Genomic DNA, 23,017 nt, shown 5'->3' on the forward strand with positions numbered 1-23,017 from the left:
TCTCTCTGTCAAAAACTAAATAAAATCTTAAAAAAACACAACACACACAAACTACCAAAACTGAAATAAGAAACAGAAAACGTGAACAGACTGACGACCAGAAAACAAATGAGTCAGTAAAACAAAAAGTCCCAACAAACAAAAGTCCAGGACCAGATGGCTATAAAAAAGAGTTAATACCTATTCCTCTTAAACTATTCCAAAAATAGAAGAGAAGAAAAACTTCCAAATCCATTCTATGAAATCAGCATTACCCTGATACCAAAACCAGATAAAGACACTCCTAAAAAAGAGAACTACAGGACAATATCCCTGATGAACATGGATGCAAAAATTCTGGATAAAATACTAGCAAACCAAATTCAACAATACATTTAAAAAATCACCACAATCAAGGGGATTTATTCCTGGTTTGCAAGGGTGGTTCAGTATTTGCAAATTAATCAGTGTGATACATCATAGCAATAAGAGAAAGAATAAAAACCACATGATCATTTCAATAGATGCAGAAAAAGCATTTGACAAAGTACAACATCCATTCATGATAAAAACCCTCAACAAAACAGGTTTAGAGGAAACATACCTCAACAGAATAAAGGCCATCTATGAAAAACCCACAGCTACCATCATCCTGAATGGGGAAAAACTGAGAGCTTTTCCTCAAGGTCAGGAACAAGACAAGGATGTCCACTCTCACCACTTTTATTCAACACAGTATTTGAAGTCCTAGCCATATCAATCAGACAACAAAAAGAAATAAAAGGAATCCAAATTGTTCAGGAAAAAGTAAAACTTACACTATTTGCAGATGACATACTATATACAGAAAACCCTAAAAACTCCACCAAAAAACTGCTAGAACTGGTAAAGGAATTCAATAAAGTCACAGTATACAAAATCAATATACAGAAATCTGTTATATTTCTGTTCACCAGTAATGAAGCAGCATTAAGAGAAATTAGGAAAATAATACCATTTACAACTGCACTCGAAATAAGTTACCTAGTAATAAATCTAAACAAAAAGGTGAAAGACCTATAATATAAAAACTATAAAAAACTGATTAAAGAAATACAAGATGACACAAAGAAATGGAAAAACATTCCATGCTCATGGACCAAAAGAACAAATATTGTTAAAATGTCTATACTACCTCAAGCAGTCTACAGATTTAACACAATCCCTATCAAAATACCAACAGCATTTTTCACAGACCTAGAACAAACAATCCTAAAATCTGTACGGAACCAGAGAAAACCACAAATAGCCACAGCATTCTTGAAAAAGAAAAGCAAAGCTGGAAGCATCACAATTCCAGATCTCAAGTTATATTACAAAGTGGTAATAATCAAAACAATATGGTACTGGCACAAAAACTGAAACATACATCAATGGAACAGAATAGAGAGCCCAGAAATAAATCCATGATTATACAATTATCTTGAACAAAGCAGGAAAGAATATACAATGGAAAAAAGACAGTCTCTTCAACAAATGGTGTTGGGAAAACTGGATGGCAACATGCAAAGAATGAAACTGGACCACTTTCTTACCTCATACACAAAAATAAACTCAAAATGGATTAAAGACCTAAATGGGAGGCCTGAAACCATAAAAGTTCTAGAAGAGAACACAGGCAGTAAATTCTTTGTTTTTGACATCAGCCTTAGCAAATTCTTTCTAGATATGTCTCCTGAGGCAAGGGAAAGAAAAGCAAAAACAAATTATTGGGACTACATTAAAAAAAAAAATCTTCTGCACAATGAAGGAAACAATCAACAAAACTAAAAGGTAACCTACAGAATGGCAGAAGATATATGTAAATGACATAACCAATGAAAGATTAACATCCAAAATATATAAAGAACTTACAAAACTCAACATCCCAAAAATGAATAATCCAATTTAAAAATGGGCAAAAGACATGAAGAGGTATTTTTCCAAAAAGACATCCAGATGGCCAACAGACACATGAAAAGATGCTCAATATCACTCATCATTAGGGAAATACAAATCAAAACCACAATGAGATATCACCTCACACCTGTGAGGTGGCTAAAATCAACAATACAAGAAACAACAGGTGTTGGCCAGGCTGTGGAGAATTAAAGGGGAACCAACCTCTTACACTGTTGGTGTGAATGCAAATTGGTGCTGCCACTCTGGAAAGCAGTATGGAGGTCCCTCAAAAAGTTAAAAATAGAGGGGCGCCTGGGTGGTTTAGTTGGTTAAGCATCCGATTCTTGACTTCAGCTCAGGTCATGATCTCATGGTGGTTAGATAGAGCCCCATGTCGTGCTCTGTACTGGGCAAAGAGCACTTAAAATTCTCTTTCTCCCCCTCTGCCTCTCCCCCCAGTCTCACTCACGCTTTCTTTCTAAAATAAAAAAAGAAGAAAAAAAAAAGAAACAAACAAAAACAGAACTACCCTATGATCCAGAATTGCACTACTGGGTTATTTACCCAAAGAACACAAAAATCTAATTCAAAGGGATACATGTACCCTTATGTTTATAGCAGAATTACCTACAATAGCCAAGATATGGAAGCAGCCCAAGTGTCCACTGATAAATGAATGGATAAAGATGTGGTATATATAAACAACGGAATTATCATTCAGCCATAAAAAAGAATGAAATCTTGCCATCTGCAACAACATGGATGGAGCTAGAGAGTATAATGCTAAGCAAAATAAGTCAAAGACAAATAAGTCACTCATGTGGAATTTCAGAAACAAAACAGGTGGGAAAAAGAGAGAGCCAAAGCAAGAAACAGATTCTTACAGAGAACACAGAGAACAATCTGATGGCTACCCAGAGGGGAGGGGGTTGGTGGGACAGGTTAAACAGGTGATGGGGATTAAGGAGTACACTTGTTATGAGCACAGGGTGATGTATGGAACTGTTTAATTACTATATGTACACGTGAAACTAATATAACACTGTATGTTAACTAACTGGGATTAAAATAAAAATTTAGACTGCTGAAAACGTGAACAGAAAATTATTTCAAGAATGACAGGATTTTTTGTCTTGAAGATTAAAAAAAGCATTATTGAAGTATAACTAATGTATACTAAACTACCTATTTAAAGTATAAAAACTGACAGGTTTTGATGTATGTTATGAAGTCATCACCACAATCAGGCCCAAATGTTTCCTCATTTCCATTTATCCTTCTCTCCCTCCCTAACCCTCCCCACCTCACACTCGCCCCAAACCCCATTCCCAGGCAGCTGTTCTGCTTCTTGTCACTTGGGACTAGTATCCATTTTCTAGAATTTCATTTAAATGGTATTTTATATACACATAAAAAAAATGAAAGAACCTTAGAATATTTTAATTCTACTTCATTCTCTCCACCTCAACCAAAAACCCACTATCTTCCAGTATTTCAGCTCTATGTTTGACTTTGTTTTTATACTGCCAATAACCGTGTAGATTTACCCATGTGTACCATTTTATGTTGCTGTTCGCTTCTTGCTCCTCATATTCTTGTATTGAAAACATTCTTCTATTAGTGATATTCTCTCACCTTTTTTTGTCTAAAGAATTTATATATCTCGCCTTCAATCTCAAGTTTTACTAGATACTGATTGTACATTGAAAAGTTATTTTGCCTCACGGCACCACAAAGATGTGTCAGTGGGTTCTATGGGAAACAGCATGGCAGTTCCTTAAAATTTTAAACATGGAGTTACCATGTGACCCAACAACTCCATTCCTAATATATACCCAAGAGAAATAAAAGCATGTTCACACAAAAACTTATACACAAAAGTTCATAAGAAAATTACTCATTAATAGCCAGCTAAAAAGTGGAAACCACCCAAATACCCATAACTGATGAATAAATGAACTGTGGTATATCCATACGATGAAATATTATCCATCAGTAAAAGGGAACGATTCATCCTATAACATGGATGAACTTTGAAAACATTATGCTAAGTGAAAGAAGACAGTCACAAGAAACCATATACTGCATGATTCAATTTATATGAAATGTCCAGAACAGGCAAATCTATAGAGACAAAAAATAGATTAATGGTTGTCTACGACTGGGAGAGGGTGGGTGGGTGGTAGAGGGTGGGGTAACTGAGAGTTACTCTAATGGGTACAGGGTTTTTTGGATGATGAAAATGTTCTAAAACTGACTGTGGTGATGGTCACGCAACTTTGTGAAAAAAACTAACAACAATTGTATTATATACTTTAAATGGCTGAACTGTATGGTATGTGAATTTTATATCAGTGAAGCTATTACATTTTTTTTAAGCAAGCACATTTGCCAGATGAAGGTATAAGAAATGGGTGATACAGCCTGTATTAACCAGTTTCATTAGATGCTTCTAAAATTGAAGATCACAGTTGTGGTACAAAGAACCACTTTAGTTTTCAAACATCAACATCACTCCTCAAATATCCAGGGACCATCCAATGTTTACAATAATTTCTTGATATTGCATTTTCTACTATCTGGCCCTAAATTACCTTTCACAAATCTAGGGTCAGGCAAAACCATACTCCTCCTAGTTTCTTGAATATACTCATGATCTTCGAGCTTTGACACTCTCTGCTCATATTGTTTCCACTACCTGGAATCCTTTCCCTACCTGTATCTGTCTAAAACCTCCAGCTAAAGGAAATCTATCCTGCTTCTACTTACTACAGTACTTCACACGTTCTTCATGACACCTGTTTGACTGCAGCACAATGTAAAATAAGCTACTTTCACATCGTACCCCTTTTATTAGGTTGTGAGTTCCCTGGCAGCTATCTTACTCATCTTTGTATACAGAAGGTTTGACATATTGCTTTTAAAATGGCCTATGTGTATAACTGTGGTATCTGCTGCAATCATAGCAAAATTGATATCACTGGTGTACTTTTGTGTATTTTACATGAAAAGGCCTGGTTTCATCTATATCCAACATGTCAGAAGATAAATATATTGCACAATTATAGTGGGGTTAAATATTCAATTCTGACATCTGTGCAATATGTGTTACAGAACATATTCAGGAATGCAACCTATGTAACTTGGGTAATGTCATAGAATATATATGCCACACACAGAAATGCTGAAGAGAAACTATCAGTTAAGGTATTCAGCATCTGTACACCAAAAGACATATGTAATAATCATAGCTGCATTATTCTTAGTAGTAGTAGAAAAATTAGAAACAACCCTTTAACTGGAAACAATTCCCTATCAGTAAGGGAATAGACAAATGATTGCATACTCACACAATGAAATACTACACAGCAACAACTGATACATGCAACAAATTTTAATTTTACATTAATAAATTTTAATTTAAAATTTAATGAAAAAACCTGAAACAAGCCAGACACAAGAATATGTGAGTATAACATGATTGTATTTCATAAAGTTAAACAGAAAAAACTGATCTATAATATGAGAAGTCAGGATAGTGGTTACCCTCAATAGAAGTAAGAGAGAGTAACTAGAACGGGGAATGAAGTAGGTTTCTAAGATACTGGTAAAATTCTGTTTCTGTACCTGGATGGTGGTTATGGAAGTATATTCACTTTGAGAAAATTTACTGAGTTGTTTTATGATCTGCAGGTTTTCTGTATACATGTTATACTTCAATACATTGTACTTTTTAAAAGTGGAAGAACAAGCTGAAAGAAATGGGATAAATTAAAGAAAAACTCAACTGTTTATGTTTGGAGCCTCCGCTGTTTCTCCTACACTATCAGTTGAACTTGCCAATTATATGCCCTCTAAATTCCACATGTAAAAGACCCTGTACCTCCACATCAAAATAATCACCTCTACAATATTCACTTTTCATGACCTGCACATATTACGTTATTTTAACTTAAGTATTATAACATAAAAGCAGAATAGAAACCCAAGTACAACTCTAAGAATTATTTAAAAATATGCTGTTACTGAAAAGTACCATTAAATTATGGGTATGATAGGAGGGAAAATATGTAAATGGCCATTCACTGCAGTACTATTTTTAACAGTGAAGGATGGGAAACAACCCAAACATTCATCAGTGGGAGACTGGTTAAATAAACCATTATATAAGAGGCCGCTGGGAAGATGGCGGAGTAGGACGTCCCTGGGCTGACCTCTTGCGGCATGGCCGCCTGGAGAGCACCCACGTCAGCATAAATAACCCAAAAAGCAGCCCAAAAACTGGCAGAACAGACTCTCCGCAGCCCGGCATAGACAAGAGGCCACAACGAAGCAGATCCACCCCCTCCGATCGCTCTTGGCAAGATCCCGTCAAAGGGGTGCCACAAGCCTGGCAGTGTGTGCGCGGCCCAGACAAGGTCAGCACCACTCCAGAGTGAGTCCTGCCCCAGGGAGAGGGGAAGATAACCACACACCCGTCTGACTGTGACCCCAGCAGTGGGCTGAGGGCAGGCAGCTGGTCTGACTGCAGGCCCCACCCACCACCAAAAGCTTCTCCAGGGACGACACAGGGACAGTGCCTGCAGTTTGGTGCTACTGCATCTCTGGCAAACACCTGGTCTGACTCAACTCAAGCCCAAGGCAGCCCCGGAGCAGCCCACTAACACCACAGGCACCAGACCCTGCCCACAACAGGCAGGGAGCCATCGCAGACAACAGGACTGAAGGCAAACATATCCTAGCCACAAGGTAGGACACCCCTGGAGCAACACACATAGGAGACACCCCTTGAAGCACCAGGTTCTGGGGAACAGACACGGCACTGCAGGCCCTCTTCTTCATAAAGCCACTACTTTCAAGTGCAAGAGACGTAGCTGACTTTCCTAACACAGAAAAACAGACAACGCAAGAGACAGAATGAGGAGACAGAGAAATATGTCCCAAATCAAAGAACAGGACAAAATCAGAGCAGGAGACCTAAGCAAAACGGAGATAAGTAATATGTCTGATAGCGAATTTAAAGTAACGCTCATAAAGATGCTTGCTAGAATTGAGGAAGGACTGAAGGACCTCCGTGAGACCCTCCACCAAGAGCTAGAAGACATGAAAAAGAACCAGTTAGAGCTATTGAACTCACTAAATGGAAATAAAAATAGACCATCTGGAATAAATAGCAAGCAAGAGGAAGTAGAAGAAAGGACCAGCCACCTGGAGGACAGAGTCATGGAAAGCAATCAAGCCAAGCAGATGAGAGGGGGAAAAAATATGCAAAATGAAAATAGACCCAGGGAACTGAGCAACACTGTCAGGCATAAGAGTCACATGATAGGGATCCCAGAAGGAGAAGAGCAAGGAAAGGGGGCAGAAGATTTGTCTGAAGAAATAATAGCTGAAAACTTCCTGAATCTGGGGAAAGAAAGAGAAATCCAGAACCAGGAGGCACAGAGAGCCCCCAACACAATGAACCCAAAGAGGTCTGCACCAAGACACAAAGTAAATAAGATGGCCAAAAGTAGTGATAAAGAGAGAATTTTAAAAGCAGCAAGGGAAAGGAAAGCAGGTACATACAAGGGAAACCCCATACGGCTATCAGTGGGTTTTTCAGCAGAAACTGCAGGCCAAAAGAAAGTGGCATGATAAATTCCAACTGCTAAAAGGAAAAAATCTACAGCCAAGAATACTCTATCCAGCAAGGCTTTCGTTTAGAATAGAGGGAGAGATCAAGTTTCCCAGAAAAACAAAAATTAAAAGCAAAACCAGCCACGTCCCTGTCACACACGATGCCATCGGCCTGTGGGTCCCAAATTCACGGTCCAGCCGCCCTCCTGCCCAAGTCAGCGTGCACAGCCTGCCACCTGCTAAATGCCAAGTCAACATGCCTTCACCGCAGATTGCCAAGGGCTCAAATTGACACTGTTCCCCTCAAATTTCAGCCCCTGTGCCCAAGTTTGTGCACAAAAGTGGGAATAATTATAACAGTAGAATGAAGCAACCCAAACATCTATTTCTGTGGAATATAGAATGGATAAAAGGACTGTGCAGGCTGAGAACATCTCCAAAAAGCACATGAATAATACATACAGCATGATTCTGGTTAAAAAAAAAAAAAAAAAACCTGGGAGGAATAAAACAAGATGAAACCAGAGAGGGAGACAAACCATAAGAGACTTCTTAAGCACAGGAAAGAAACAGGCTTGCTGGAGGGGAGGTTGGGGGGGGGATGGGGTGACTGGGTGGTGGGCATGAAGGAGGGCACGTGATGGAATGAGCACTGGGTGTTGTATGCAACTGATGAATCACTGAACTCTACCTCTAAAACTAATAATACACTATATTGTTAATTAATTGAACTTAAAAAAAAGGAAACCCAAAATAAATAAATAAATAAAATAAACCATTATACCCATTCAACAGATTATGCCACCGCTGTTAAAAAGAATGAAGAACATCTCTGTAAAGCAATATACAATGATCTCCAAATGAAAAAAGGGAGCTTCCAGATATTGTGTAATAGCACAAATCTTAAGAATGAGATATGATTACATGTATATGTATGTTATTTACTAACATTTTCAAAAAAAATAATGGAATGAAAATGGAAACTAAATAAAAATGATTAGTATGGGAAGGAGTAAAATGGGAAAAAGGAGATAGGAATGGAGGCTAGAATTACATAGATGACTTCATTTTATAGTTTTAACTTTAGAATCAAATGTTTTAAAAATTGAAACAAAAAAGCAATCATTTTAAAGAAATAAATGATGTGTATATCAGAGAAAACCTCTGTGTATACACACGCGCACACACATTCTGAATGTGGTTAAGTGGCAGGAGGGCAAAGTATGAGGTATGACAAAAGACATAAATGGATCTAAACTATTTCTGAAAAATCAGACCATCCCTGCCATTTAAAAAAATCAAAAAATAACGAAACTTTTTAAAAAATCAAAATAACAATGAACTTTTCTTTTAAATTGGTAAACACTGATGTCAAAGAAAAACCTGCTTAAATTACTCATTAAGTGTATAACTACTTTGGGCAAATAGCCCAAAACAGAAACAACTGTGTTAAATGAATTAGAATTCTTTCAACTCAGTGACTACTTTTATTCACTTGTTTACTCAGCAAATATTTACTGAATGTCTTCTGAGAGCCAAGCACCAAGAACAGAGCCCTAAACAAGTTAGACAAAAGTTGTACCTTTATGGAACTTACATTCAGTGAAGGATACATATACATAAACAAGCAATTACAACACAAGAAAATAACTGCCCTGATAGGGAAAATATAGGTTCTACTGGAGCTTTAAAGAAAGATATATTGTAGCTGTATTATTCTAAGTAGTGTCCAAACACAGGAACCAGATTATTCTCAGGAAATAATCAAGTAGTCTGATTCGAAACCCACAGCAAGAGGAAAAAATTACAAAGAATAAGACTGGAAAGGAGAAACTGAAGGGTGAGGGGCTGTGGGAAAGAACTCTAACATTTGAATGGCTCCCAAGCCATTTAACCCTCAAAACAACTCTAATACCACAGGTGCAATGGAAACTGGGGCTATCACTGCCGCATTCACTCCCCTACTCAGACATGTGCACACACACCCCACCTTTAACTCTTCCCAAGGTTATATATACAGAAACCACTGGGGCAGGGATCTGAACTCAGGTCCATCACACCAAGCTACAGCTCTATTAGAAGCTATATATGCCAAAGTTGAGGAGTCTGGACTGTGTTAAAAATGGAGGCACTGGAACTCAAATGTCTGAGTTCAAATCTTAATTTCATCACTTACTGTGTGACCTGGGGCAAGGTTTTTAATTTCTCTGTGCCTCCATTCCCTCATCTGTAAGATAGAATAATGAGATCTACTTTATAAAATTAATGTGAGAATTAAATTCATATTAAAACAGTGCTTGGCACAGAGCAATCCCCTATTAAGCAAGAGGGAGTCAACGGAAATTTCTGAGTGATTTGATCAGAATAATGGTTTAGGAAAATCATTGTAGCAGAATGGTGCAGAAGGTAACACAAAAGAAGTAGGACAGTTATAACAAGTCTTTCTGAAAAGTATTAAAGGTCTAACTGAGATGGTGACAGTGGAAAATGCAGAACAATACTACAAAATTTGTATAAACAGGACTTAACCAAACGTAGCAATCAGAGATAGGAAAGAGTAAAATGTGATTCTCTGATTTTCAATTTGGTAGACTAAGAGAATGGTAATGTCAGGAACAGAAGATCGTGTGAGGATGGTTTAGGACTCCTTTAAATAAAGGAGATTCTGTTACATTTTACATTGGGGTTTTTTTACACAAGCCTTTCCTAAAAGATAAAGTCAGCAGAATTTAAAGTAATAATTATTATATCAATAAGAAATAGAGTCCAAGGTTTTTTTGTTGTTCTTAATTTATGATTAGTTCTATAAAGATATGATCTCATTTTGTTCCATCGACCTTGCAACTATCTTCATAGTGTTCTACTGCTTTTTAAACAGATTTACAGAGATATAATTGACATACAACAAGCTATACATATTAAAGTGACAGTGTGGTAACTTTATTTTTTAAGTTTGTTTTTTCTAATAATCTCTACACCCGACGTGGGGCTCAAACTCACATCTCCAAGATGAAGAGTCACATGCTCTTCTGACTGAGCCAGCCAGGCACCCTGATAAGGTATAACATATGAATGCACCATGAAATTAACAACACAAATCAACATTGTGCACATATACATCACACCCAAAATCTTCCTTGCACCCCTTGGTAATCTCTTTAACTCTGTTGGCTTATTCACTGTACCTCTTTGGTTGTTTCATTATTTTTGTCTTGCAAATAGGGTTTTTTCTTAAAGATTTCTTTATTGGGGGGGTGTGCACGAGTGGGGGAAGGGGCAGAGGGAGAGGGAGAGAGAAACTCAGGTAGACTCTGCGCCGAGCACGGAGCCTGACGTGGAACTTGATCTCATGACCCCGAGATCATGACCTGAGCCCAAATCAAGAGTCACATGCTTAACCACCTATGCCACCCAGACACCCCTGCAAACAGGGTTTCAAAAAGGGTTTTAGTACACATCTTCACGTTATTATAGTCTACCTCCATTTGAAGTGATATCACTTCATGTATGGTGCAAGAATTTTAAAATATACTTCCTTTCTCCTCTCTAGGCCTTGGAACTATTGTGGTTATACATTTTATTTCTCTGTATGTTACAGGCCCTAGTATACACTGTGATTATTTTTTTTAAACAATTATCTTTTACATATGCTCTTTAGATCTGTGTATATCTTTACAGTATCATTTCCTTTATGTTTGAATGGTTTCCTTTCCCATTTCGTATATGATAGGCCTAGTTGTATTGAATTCCTTCAGCTTTTGTCTGTCTGAAAAGGTCTCTGCCTTCATTTTGGAAAAGCAATTTTGCTGGGTATAGAATTACAGGTTGGGAATTCTCTTTTTTCAGTACTTTAAAAATGTTGCTCCATCTCTTTTGGCTCACAATGGTTCTGGTAAGAAATCTGTTATCCTCATCCTATCTGTTTTATTATTTGAGAGAGTGCACAAGTGGTGGGCAGAGGGAGTAGGAAAAGCAGACTCCCCGCTGAGCAGGGAGCCTGATGCAGGGCTCGATCCCAGGACCCTGAGATCATGACCTGAGCCAAAGGCAGCTGCTTAGCCAAGTGAGCCACCCAGGTACCCCTCTTTTTCACTAACTTTAAATAATTTTATTACCATTTACCTTCATGTACTTTTCTTCATGTTTCTCATGCTTAAGTTTGTTTAAATTCTCGAATCTTTGTGTTTATGCTTTTAATCAAATCTGGAAAAGTTTTGACCATTATTTTTTCAAATATATTTCCTTATCAGACTTGATTTTTTCCCACAGCTTAATCATGTTTTTTTATTCTTGAAGTATAACTGACATACAATATTAGTTTCCTGTGCATAACACACTGACTTGACATCTGTACACCCTGCAAACTGATCACCACCATAAGTTGTTACCCTCTGTCACCATACAAAGTGAATACAATATTATTGGTTATATTTCCCACACTGTACATAACATCCCCGTTATGTTATAACTGGAAATTTATATCTCTTGACCCTCTTCACACATTTTGCCCCACCCTCCCAACCCCTGTCCCTCGCAACCACCACTCTGTTCTCTGTATCTATGAGTCTGGGTTTTGTTTGGTTTGATTTGTGTTTGTTTTTTGGATTCCACTTACAAATGAAACCATGCAGTATTTGTCTTTCCCTATCTTATTTCACTTAGCAGTATACCCTCAAGGGTCCATCAATGTTGCTGCAAATAGCAAGGCTGCATTATTTTTTATGGCTAAATATTCCACTGTACATGGATATGCATGCACATTGTGAAGTTGTGAAGTATTTGCCCACAGAACACATGTACACGCACACACACATACACACACACCCCACATCTTTATCCATTCATCTACTGATAGACACTATTTGTTTCCATACCTTCACTGTTGCAAATAATGCTGCAATAAACACAGGGGTGCATGTATCTTTTCAAATTAGTGTTTTTATTTTCTTCAGATAGATACCCAGAAATGAAATTGCTGGATCTACTGGCAGCTCTGTTTTTAATCTCTTGAGAAACCTCCACACTGTCTTCCTTAGTGGTTGTACCAATTTACATTCCCACCAACAATGTACAAGGATTCCCTTTTCTCCACATCCTTACCGACACTGGTTTAGTATAAGGGTGATGCTGCTTCATAAAACGAGTCTGGAAGCATTCCCTCCACTTCAACATTTCTGGAATCATTTGAGAAGGACAGATGTTAAAACTTAAAATGTTTGGTAGAATTCACCACTGAAACTGTCTGTTCCCGGACTTTTGTCTGTAGGGAGGTTTTTGATAACTGATTCAATGTCCTCACTAGTAATTAGTCTATTCAGATGTTCTATTTCTTCATGAATCAGTCTTGGAAGATTATATACTTTTAGGAATTTATCCACTTCTTCTAGGTTGTTCAATTTATTGGTATATAACTGTTCACAGTAGTTTTTTGTGATTTTTTGTATTCTGTAGTATCAGTTCTAACTTCTCTCTCATTTCTGATTTTATTCATGTGAGCCCTCTTTTTCTTAGTGAGTCTAGCTAAAGGTTTGTCATTTTTATCTTTCCAAAGAACCAGCTCTTGTTATCACTGATTTTTTCTATTGTCTTTTTACCTCTATTTCATTGATTTCCACTCAGATCTATATCATTTCCTTCCTTCTACTAACCTGGGTATCACTTGTTCTTTTCTTCCTACTTTGTTTAGGCATAAAGTTAGATTGGTTATGAAATTTTTCATGTTTCTTGAGGTAGGCCTCTATTGCTATGAACTTCCCCTCTATAACCCCCCCTTTTGTTGCAAACCAAATATTTTGGTAAGTCATATTTCTGTTTTCATTTGTTTCTAGATATTCATTTCTTCTTTGATTTCCTCAATGACCAACTGGCTGTTCGGTGGCATGTTGTCTAATCTCCACATTTTTGTGGGTTTTCCATTTTTCTTCTTGTAATTGTTTTCTGGTTTTATACCACTGTGGTTGAAAAAATGCTTGATATGCTTTCAATCTTCTTGAACTTACTGAGAGTTGTTTTGTGAGCTAATGTGACCTATCCTGGATGTTTCATGTGGACTTGAGAAGCACATGCATTCTGCTACTTTTGGATGAAATGTTCTCTATATAGCTATTAAGTCCATCTGGTCTAATGTATCATTTAAGACGAATATTTCCTTATTAATTTTGTCTGATCTATCCATTGATATAAGCAGGGTATTAACATCCCTTACTATTATTGTGCTGTCAAATTCTCTCATTAGGTCTTTCAATACTGCCTTATATATTTTAGTGCTTCTGAGTGCATATATATTATAAATGCTCTACCACTTTATTACGTATTGCCCTTCTCTTTCACTACATTCTTGTTTTAAAGTCCATTTTGTCTGACAGGAGTACAGCTACATCAGCTTTCTTTTCATTTCCATTTGCATGGAATATCTTTTTCCATCCCTCTACTACTCTCAGTCTGTGTGTGTCCTTATTCTGAAGTCTCTTATAGGCAGCATACAGATAAATTTTTTTTTAAAGATTTTATTTATTTATTTGACAGAGAGAGAGATAGTGAGAACAGGAACACAAGCAGAAGGAGTGGGAGAGGGAGAATCAGGCTTCCAGCCGAGCAGGGAGCCTGACACAGGGCTTGATCCCAGGACCCTGGGATCATGACCTGAGCTGAAGGCAGACGCTTAACGACTGAGCCACCCGGGCGCCCCCAGATAAATCTTTTTTTAAATCCATTCAGCCACTCTATGTGTTCTGATTGGAGAATTAGTTCATTTACATTTTTAAAAATTACTGATAGGTGTGTGCTTATTGCCATTTTAGTAACTGTTTTCTGGCTGTTTTTGTAGTTCTTCTCTGTTCCTTTCTTCTCTTTTTCTCTTCACTTGTGGTAACATTCTTGATAACTTTCTTTAGTGTCATGTTTAGATTCCTTTTTCATTTTCTTTTGTATATTTACTGTAAGTTTTTACTTTGTGGTTACCATGAGGTTCACATATAACATCCTCTGAATGTAAGTCTATTTTAAGTTGATAGCAACTTACATTTGAATATATTCCAAAACTGTACATTTTTACTCCCCCCACAATGTCTTATGTTTTTGATGTTGTAGCTTTCAAATTTTTATTTTACATATCCCTTAGTAAGTTATTCTAGTTTTAGTTTTGTCTCTTGACCTTCATACTAGTTTTATAAGTGATTAAACCACAACATTTATTGTATATTTACCTTTTCCAGTAATATTTTTACTTTACTATGTTTTTTTACCATTATTTAGTGCCATTTATTGTCAGCTTAAAGAAATTCCTTCAACATGTGTTATAAAGTTCATTTAGTTGTGATGAACTCCATCAGTTTTTGCTTAGCTGAAAAATTACTAGTCTAAAATATAACCTTGCCAGGTAGAGTATTCTTGGTTACACGTTTTTTCCTTTCAGTACTTAGAATATGTCACACCACTCTCTTCTAACCTGGAAAGTTTCTGCTGAAAAATCTGCTAATAGTGTTATGGAGTTTCCCTGGTATGTAGTGTTGTTTTCTCTTGCTGCTTTTAAGTATCTCTTTAACTTTTGACATTTTAATTGTAATACATCTTGGTGTGGATCTCTTTATCTTATTTGGAACTCTCTAGGATTCCTGGACCTGGGTGTCTGTTTCCCTCCCCATATGGAGGAAGTTTTCACCATTATTTCTTCAAATAAGTTGTTTGCCCCTTTCTCTCCCTCTTCTTCTAGGACCTCTACATTGTGGATGTTAGTCTGTTTGATGTTGACACAAAGGTCCCTTAAGGTATCTTTACTTTTTAAAATTCTTTTTTGCTGCTGTCTGGGTGAGTTTCATTGCTTTGTCTTCCAGTTCACTGATCCATTCTTCTGCTTTATCCAGTCTGCTGTTGAAATCCTCTAATGTATTTTCCAGTTCAGTTACTGTATTCTTCAACTCTGTGACTTCTATTTGGTACTTTCTTATATATCCTTTATTTTTTGAAGTTCTCACTGTGTTCATCCATTTCCCTCCTAAGTTCAGTAAGCATATATATAACTATTACTTTGAACCCTTTATCAGGTAGTTTGCTTAACCTCCATTTCAGTGAAGTCTTTTTTTTTTTTTAAGTAAGCTCTATGCCCAGCATAGAACCCAATAAAGTCTTTTTCTGAGGTTCTGTCTTGTTCTTTTGTTTAGAACATATTTCTCTGTCTACTCATGTTACCTGGTTCTCTCGGTTTATTTCTTTGTATTCAGTGAAATAGCTACCTCTCACAGTCTTAAAGGAGTGGCCATTTGTAGGAGATGATCTGTATGGCCCAGAAGTGCAATCTCCCTCCCACCCAGCAATCAGAACTAGGCATTCAGAGGGCACCCCCTGTGTGGACTAAGCACAACAACCAGCTATGACAAAGCTGTGGCTGCAATGTGGGGACTGAGGTACACTTGCCCAGCCGCCTATGGCACAGAGGGGCAGAGAACTTGCCCAACCAGCTGTACTGCAACTGTAGCTCAGGGGTGTATGAGATGCTTACAGGCTGGCTATAACATGGACCAAACATCACTACCAAAGAGCATTAATATGTAATTACTTACAATTCTCAGCTTCCCACATTAATAAGAAAGATACGATCCCACAGGATTCTTTGTAAAGAATATTAAAACTTTCAGGGCACCTAGATGGCTCAGTCGGTTAAGGGTCTGCATTCAGCTCAGATCATGATCCCAGGGTCCTGGGATTGAGCCCCACATCGGGCTTCTTGCTCAGCAGGGAGCCTGCTTCTCCCTCTCCCTGGTGCTTCCGTGCTTGTGCTCTCTCTCTCTCACTCGCTATCTCTCTCTCTGTCAAATAAATAAATAAAAGCTTAAAAAAGGAATATTAAAACTTTCTACTATTTCTAACACTGAATTAAAAGGTACAATTTATGGAGGAGTGATATTTTTTAAATAACAAAAGCCCTTGTGAATGCAACAAATCTTTAAAAATCACACTGAAAAAGCAAAAGTTCTGAAATACAATTCTTACAAATATTGACAATATTAAAAAGCCAGCTTAAGAACTTCAGAAGCTTGGGGCCCTTGGGTGGCCCAGTTGGCTGAGCGGCCGATTTGATTTCAGTTCCTGTCGTGATCTCAGGGTTGGGGGATCAAGTCCCATGATGGGCTCCGTGCTCAACTTGGGAGTCTGGGTGGGATTCTCTCTCCCCCTCTGCCTCTGCCCCTCTCCTGACTTGCACTCACACTCTCGCCCTTTCTCCCTCTCGCTAAGTAAATGAATAAAATATTTAAGAAAGAAAAGAACTTCAGGGGTGCCTAAGTGGCTCAGTCATTAAGCATCTGCCTTCGGCTCAGGTCATGATCCCAGGATCCTGGGACTGAGCCCCACACTGGGCTCCCTGCTCAGTGGGAAGCCTGCTTCTCCCTCTGCCTGAAGCTCCCTCTGCTTGTGCATGCTCTCTCTCTCCGTCAAATAAATAAATAAAATCTTAAAAAGAAAAAAAGAACTTCAGAAGCTTAAAATGTGACATAAAATCAGAATACTGAAAGTGAAAAAACAACACAGTACTACAGACCGTTTCTCCCGGGGGGCGGGGGGGAAGCTGTAGCAGTGAAGCCATTTCTCACCTCTCATTTATTCCACATCTATCTTCATCTACCTCGCTTTCTCCCCTAAACATGCCCATCTCAAAAAAAAAAAATTAAGGTCACTAGTTATCTTCAATTTGACAGGTCCATAGACACTTTTCTATTTGTCATCTCACAAGACCTGTCAGCAACCAGCATATAGAAAACAGTTCATCACACCATCATTTTTTTAAATACTTTCCCTTTGGAGCTGTCCTAACACCACACACCCCTGGCTTTCCCAGTGTTTCTCTTGCCATTTTCTTCTTTGGAGACTTTCTTCTCCTACATCTGTACACTTTAAATTTCCTCAGAGCAAAGCCCTGTTCTTTCCAATACCCTATCTACACCTTTTCCTAGATGATCTCATCCCTTCCCTTAGTTTTAATACTGACCATAAGCTATCTCCAGTCCCAATTCCCCTGTGAATCAACCTCTGCTGTGAACTCTACATTTACTTTATTTACTGTCAACTGGACATCTCTAAGTGGGTATTCTCTCACTAACAAGTAAAACTAGACCAAATGTCCAAAAGAGAACTTTTGACTCTCTCCCTCTGCCCTTGAAATTATTTCATACATTCATTCTATAAATATTTACTGAGCATATATTCAGGCACTGTGCTGTATACTGGCACAACAATGTGAACATGGGGAAGACAGATGGTAAATTATAAAATGAGCTATGAAGACTATAAAATGTGTGTGATAGAGAATAGAGGAGAACGCCGCTACTTTTGATACGCTAGTCAAGTTATGCTTCCAGTCTTATATTCTCTCCCTCAGAAAATGGCATCTATCTAGGGGTTCCAGCAAGAAATCTAGGTATCTGTTCCCCACAAACAATCCAACAGGTCGATCTACAGGGTTCTAACTCCAAAACCCACCTTGAAGTTGAAGAGAACTCAAGCAAGCAGAGAGATATGGACAAATAATGACAACTGTAATAGATATCACAGAAGGAAATGCATTAAGCTATGGAAGACAATTTCAGAGAAACCTAACCCACTCTGGGAGAAATCAAAAAAGGCTTCCTGGAGGAAGGATAATTAGGATAAGTCCAGATGATCACTACAAAAAGCAAAACAAAGAAGAACAGAAAGCTATGCCAAGAACAGGGAACAGCACAGCTTGGCACATCACTGAATGTAGAATATGTCCAGGGTGATAAAATCCTAGAAGAGGGAGAGGGGATTAATAAAAGCCCAAAAGAAAGCAGAAGTTATCAAAGGATAAAGAGATCATGTCACAAGAGCACAGAAATCAACTTGAAGTCTGCTACTGGCCAAATATGGGACAATTTGACTGCGATAGATTAAAACACATTAAAATCCAGAAGCTTGTGATGATACCAAAAAATGACAAAGTGAAAACCTTCACTAAACTCATTATATAAGATATTCTGACACATTACAAAGGGAAACAATCAAACTTATACGCTACCTTTCCTGTAGCAAAGCGTAGCCAAACAGGTAGTAAGAGAAATTTCTTCTAGGAAGTAAATGCAGGAGGAATTAAACAATCAGGGTATCACCATTTTACAACCCCTAACAAGATAATGGATTCAAACAATAATCAACAAAAGATGCTAAAACCATTAGGGAAAGGGGAATCTTAAAATGTGAGAACAAGACTGATAAAACAACTCACCAAACTTATTAGCATCACTAAAGGGAGGACAACTAGACAGGATGTAACTCTAATAGGTAGGAAATTCACAACAAACATCTATGGGATATTTTTATTTTAAAAGAATAAACCTGAATCTAATGAAGTATCTAACTACCAGCTTTCTGGAAAGAGAGAGTAAGTTATAGCAGTGGGTCTCAAACTTGAGCATCAGAATAACCTAGAGGAGGCTTGTTAAAACACAGAATGCTGGGAAGCACTGAATTAGAGGAAACAATAAGGAAGCAAACAGCCACATAAAGAATGTGGGAAACTCTGTTAAGAAAAATAACCCAGTTTCAACATGAAATCATATCTTAAAAGGCGGGGGGAGGCTGTTATAGAAAAAAATTACTTAAGCAACATAACTGCAAATGTAGTATGCAGATTATTTAAGATTCTAATTCAAACGCCTGGGTAGCTGAGGGGGTTAAGCATCTGACTCTTGATTTCAACTCAGCTCATGATCTCAGGGTCATGAGATGGAGCTCCGTGTCGGGCTCTATGCTGGGCATGGAGCCTGCTTCAGATTCTCTCTCTCCCTCTGCTCCTTCCCCCTTCTATCCTTCTATCCTTCCCCACCTCTCTCTCTCTTCCTCAAAAAAAAAAAAAAATCTAAATCAAACAAATCTATAAAAAGACATGTTGAAACAACTGAGAAAATATTAATATATTCTAAGAATAGGTCATATTAAGGAATTTCTGTTAAGTATAATAATAGAATGATGGCTCGGTTTTTAAAAAACAACCTTATGTTAATTAGGAAAAAAAAAAAGTCAAGGCTAGAGACTGTGCAAAAGCCACACAATACAGGGCCACTTAAGGAATTTGGGCCTAAACAGAAGGGTTTTACACATAAACATGGAATCATCATAGTACAATTTCTGGTTCTTGAATGCCATGTGCTAAGCACTGCATTAAGTACTTAACATGACTTATCTCTTTGAATCCTTAAAGTAACTCATAATGCAGATATTAAATTCTATACCATTTTGCATGCTGATCATAATCAGAATTTGCATTTTTTAAAGGATGAAGTGTTGAGAATAGTTTGGAACAAGACAAGAGTGATGGAAAAAAGAACAATTAAGAGATTGTTACAACAGGGTAAGAATTTCTGGAACACACAGTAAGAGCAAATGCTCATGCATTAGGAATAAAACAAAACTGCAGCGATTTTTTTTAACAAAACATGAATCACACCCTACAGACATTTAACTCTGAAACAAATTTCTTCACCAAATTAGACATTTTTCCAAGAATTTTATTTTTAAAGCAATCATTTTATAGGTACTGCAGTTACTGACCTTACAGTTAATTCTATCACTTCCCAAATCCTCAAAAATAAAAAAACAAGTTACTGTTTTAATTCTATAAATTACTGAAATAATAGCCACGTGATATCCTTCACACTCATCTTCAGCTCAAGAAGTTTAGATAAGACAAGTACACAGAAATCTATACGGTAATAAGGGTCTTTTTTAAAAGTGAAAACAGAAGGCAAGGGGGGGTGATCCCTGACCACCTTTTCCAATGGGGTGACCATGAAAGACAATATTTCAAGGCTCCTAAAGCTTTGTTCATATCAAAAGTCTCTCCTATCCCAGAGCTCTACTGTGACTTACTACCACTGGACCTTGTAGATTGCTAACTCTAGGAACTAACTCTTTAGACACTAAGCTATGGGTTAGTTGCCAATGGCTGTGTCCAAGTCAGATTTAACAACATAACTGACTATAACAAAACAAAACCAAAAAAGGATTCTAGAAAGGAAAGCATGGTATATTGGAATGGAATTTTAATCTGCTCTAAAACCCAAGTTACATCATTTGTTATTTGGGAAATGCAAATTAAAACCACAATAAGAGGTGCACCTGGGTGGCTCAGTCAGTTAGGTTAAGCAATGGACTCTTGCTTTCTGCTCAGGTTGAGATCTCGGTGTCATGAGATCAAATCCCGAATTGGGCTCTGGCTCAGCAAGGAATCTGCTTGGGATTCTCTCTCCCACTGCCTCTGCCCCTCCCCCTCCCCATTCATGCGCACTTTTCCTCTCTAAAATAAATAAATAAATCTTAAAAAACACACACACAACAACAAGATTGCACTACATCCACTAGAATGGCTATAATCAAAAAGTCTCAAAAATGGTCAACGTGGTAAATGTTATTAGGTGTTTTTCACAATACCAAAAAAAATCTTAATTAAAAAATAGACTAACAGATACCTGGTATTGGAGAGGATGTGGAGCAATTATAACCTTCACACACGGCTCATGGGAATACAAAATGGTACAGCTACTTCAGAAAAGTTTGGCAATCTTTTTAGAAGTTAAGCATATACTTAGCATGTGACCCAGCAATCCCATTCCTAGGTAACCATCCAAGAGAAATGAAAACATATGTCTGCCTAAAGATTTGTACACAAAAGTTCATAGCAACATTGTTCATCACAGCCCAAATCTGGGAACAATCCAAATGTCTACCAATTGGTAGTGAATGGATAAAGAAATTGTAGTACACCCATACAATGGAATACTACTCAGCAATAAAATCGAAGGAACTACTGATAAATGCAACTTAGATGAATCTCAAAAATCATCACTCTGAGTTAAAATAAGCCAGACAGAAAAGACTATAAACAATATGATCACACTTATAGGAAATTCTAGAAAAGTCAAAACTTCACTCATTAGAGCAGATCAATGACTGCCCTGAATAAGGATGGGTTAAGAACTGACTACAAAGGGGCATGAGGGAACTTCTGGGGGGATGGAAGTGTTCTACAACTTCACTGGGGTGGTGAGTACAAAACTGTATACGTATAACAAAATTCACAGAACTGTGCAGTTAGAATGGCTTAATTTTACTGCATGTAAATTGAAGTTGTTTAAAAAAATTACTGGGATGCCTGGGTGGCTCAGTTGGTTAAGCACCTGCCTTCGGCTCAGGTCATGATCCCAAAGTCCTGGGATCTAGTCCCACATTGGCCTCCTTGCTCAGCAGGAAGCCTGTTTCTCCCTTGCCTGCCACTCCCCCTGCTTGTGTTCTTTCTCTGACAAATAAATAAAATCTTAAAAAAGGAAAAATTACCTGGGTTACCTAGATCTGCAAGTTTCTAGCTGTATGACGTTAACCAGTTCTCATTTTCTCACATGTACACTTGTACACATTTTATTTTTTATAAAGCAATCACTTCTAAATCATACTGCACTTATTGGGCGTATACGTAATTCTTACTTCCACTGAAAAAAGTATCATATAGTTATCTATACTGCTACTTGCTCTATCTCACAAGGTTGTTGTGAAATATCACATGAGATAACTAGTGGGAAAGTGCTTTGGCAACTCTAAAGTAGTGTTACACAACTATATAGTAGGCTTTACGTTTTTTAAAAATAGACAAAATTTTTTTCATATGAGTGACTTGAGACCCTTGGAAACTTGAGTACCCCAAAGTCAATCTTTGCCCAGAAAGAGTCTAATCAAATGTCACCTTTTTAATATTCTCAACCTGCTTTCTATGGACTCTTGATTTACCGGATGTCTCAATGTAGTATTATCTAGACTACATTATGGTTTTTCAAAAGAAAATCAGTAAAGAAATGTTCTTTAAAAGTCATTAGATGAATATGGCAAGATATTTCCCAGTGGAAAAGACCCAAACCCAGAAAACTGTTTTACTAGACACTTTTCCAAGATGTTCACATTGTGATTTTTCTTCCTCTAAAAGCCAGTTAAGTTCTTTCCATTTAATACTACAATTCCGTAATGTGACCTGCATTACCGAGAGAGGGTGAATAATTTTAAGAATATGAAAACCTTTTACCAGTGTGGTACAGTCATTTCAAACTTCTGCCTGTTGCAAAATTTAACAGACTCTCATTTTTTCCTACTACTACTGAACTGGGCTCTTTGCTGTCCTACCAGGTTTGAGAGATATGTGACATTTAGCCTAGTTATATTTACAAGTTTCCACACCGCAACAAGTATGAAGGCTATGCGTAAGACATAATCTCTTCAAATGTGGTTTGGCGACGAAATTTTACCTTGAATTCATGATTCTACTACATTGTCTTACAATTCTAAGAAGTTTTTCTACCAGCAACAGGTACTGCAACCAAAAATTAATAAAGCCTGTGATACCACAAAATATTTTGCTATCGTTTTCAATTTTTCAAGACTCCTTTCTGGTAACAGTTGTAACGGGATGATTCTATGGTCAATTCTAAGGCCGTGCTTCCTTTGA

The 23,017-nt window shown here is 37.5% G+C and overlaps 1 protein-coding gene across 2 annotated transcripts in view; it reads right to left on the bottom strand.

Moving 5' to 3' along the window:
- FNIP1 (folliculin interacting protein 1) overlaps positions 1 to 23,017 on the bottom strand; it is a 154,349-nt gene that overhangs the window by 130,496 nt on the left and 836 nt on the right. The gene's annotated exons all lie outside the window — the stretch shown is intronic.

This window comes from Eumetopias jubatus, unplaced genomic scaffold, assembly GCF_037043125.1.
Source record: "Eumetopias jubatus isolate StellerSeaLion01/CBP00866 unplaced genomic scaffold, mEumJub1_p1.0 scaffold_5, whole genome shotgun sequence".
NCBI classification, from domain to species: domain Eukaryota; kingdom Metazoa; phylum Chordata; class Mammalia; order Carnivora; family Otariidae; genus Eumetopias; species Eumetopias jubatus.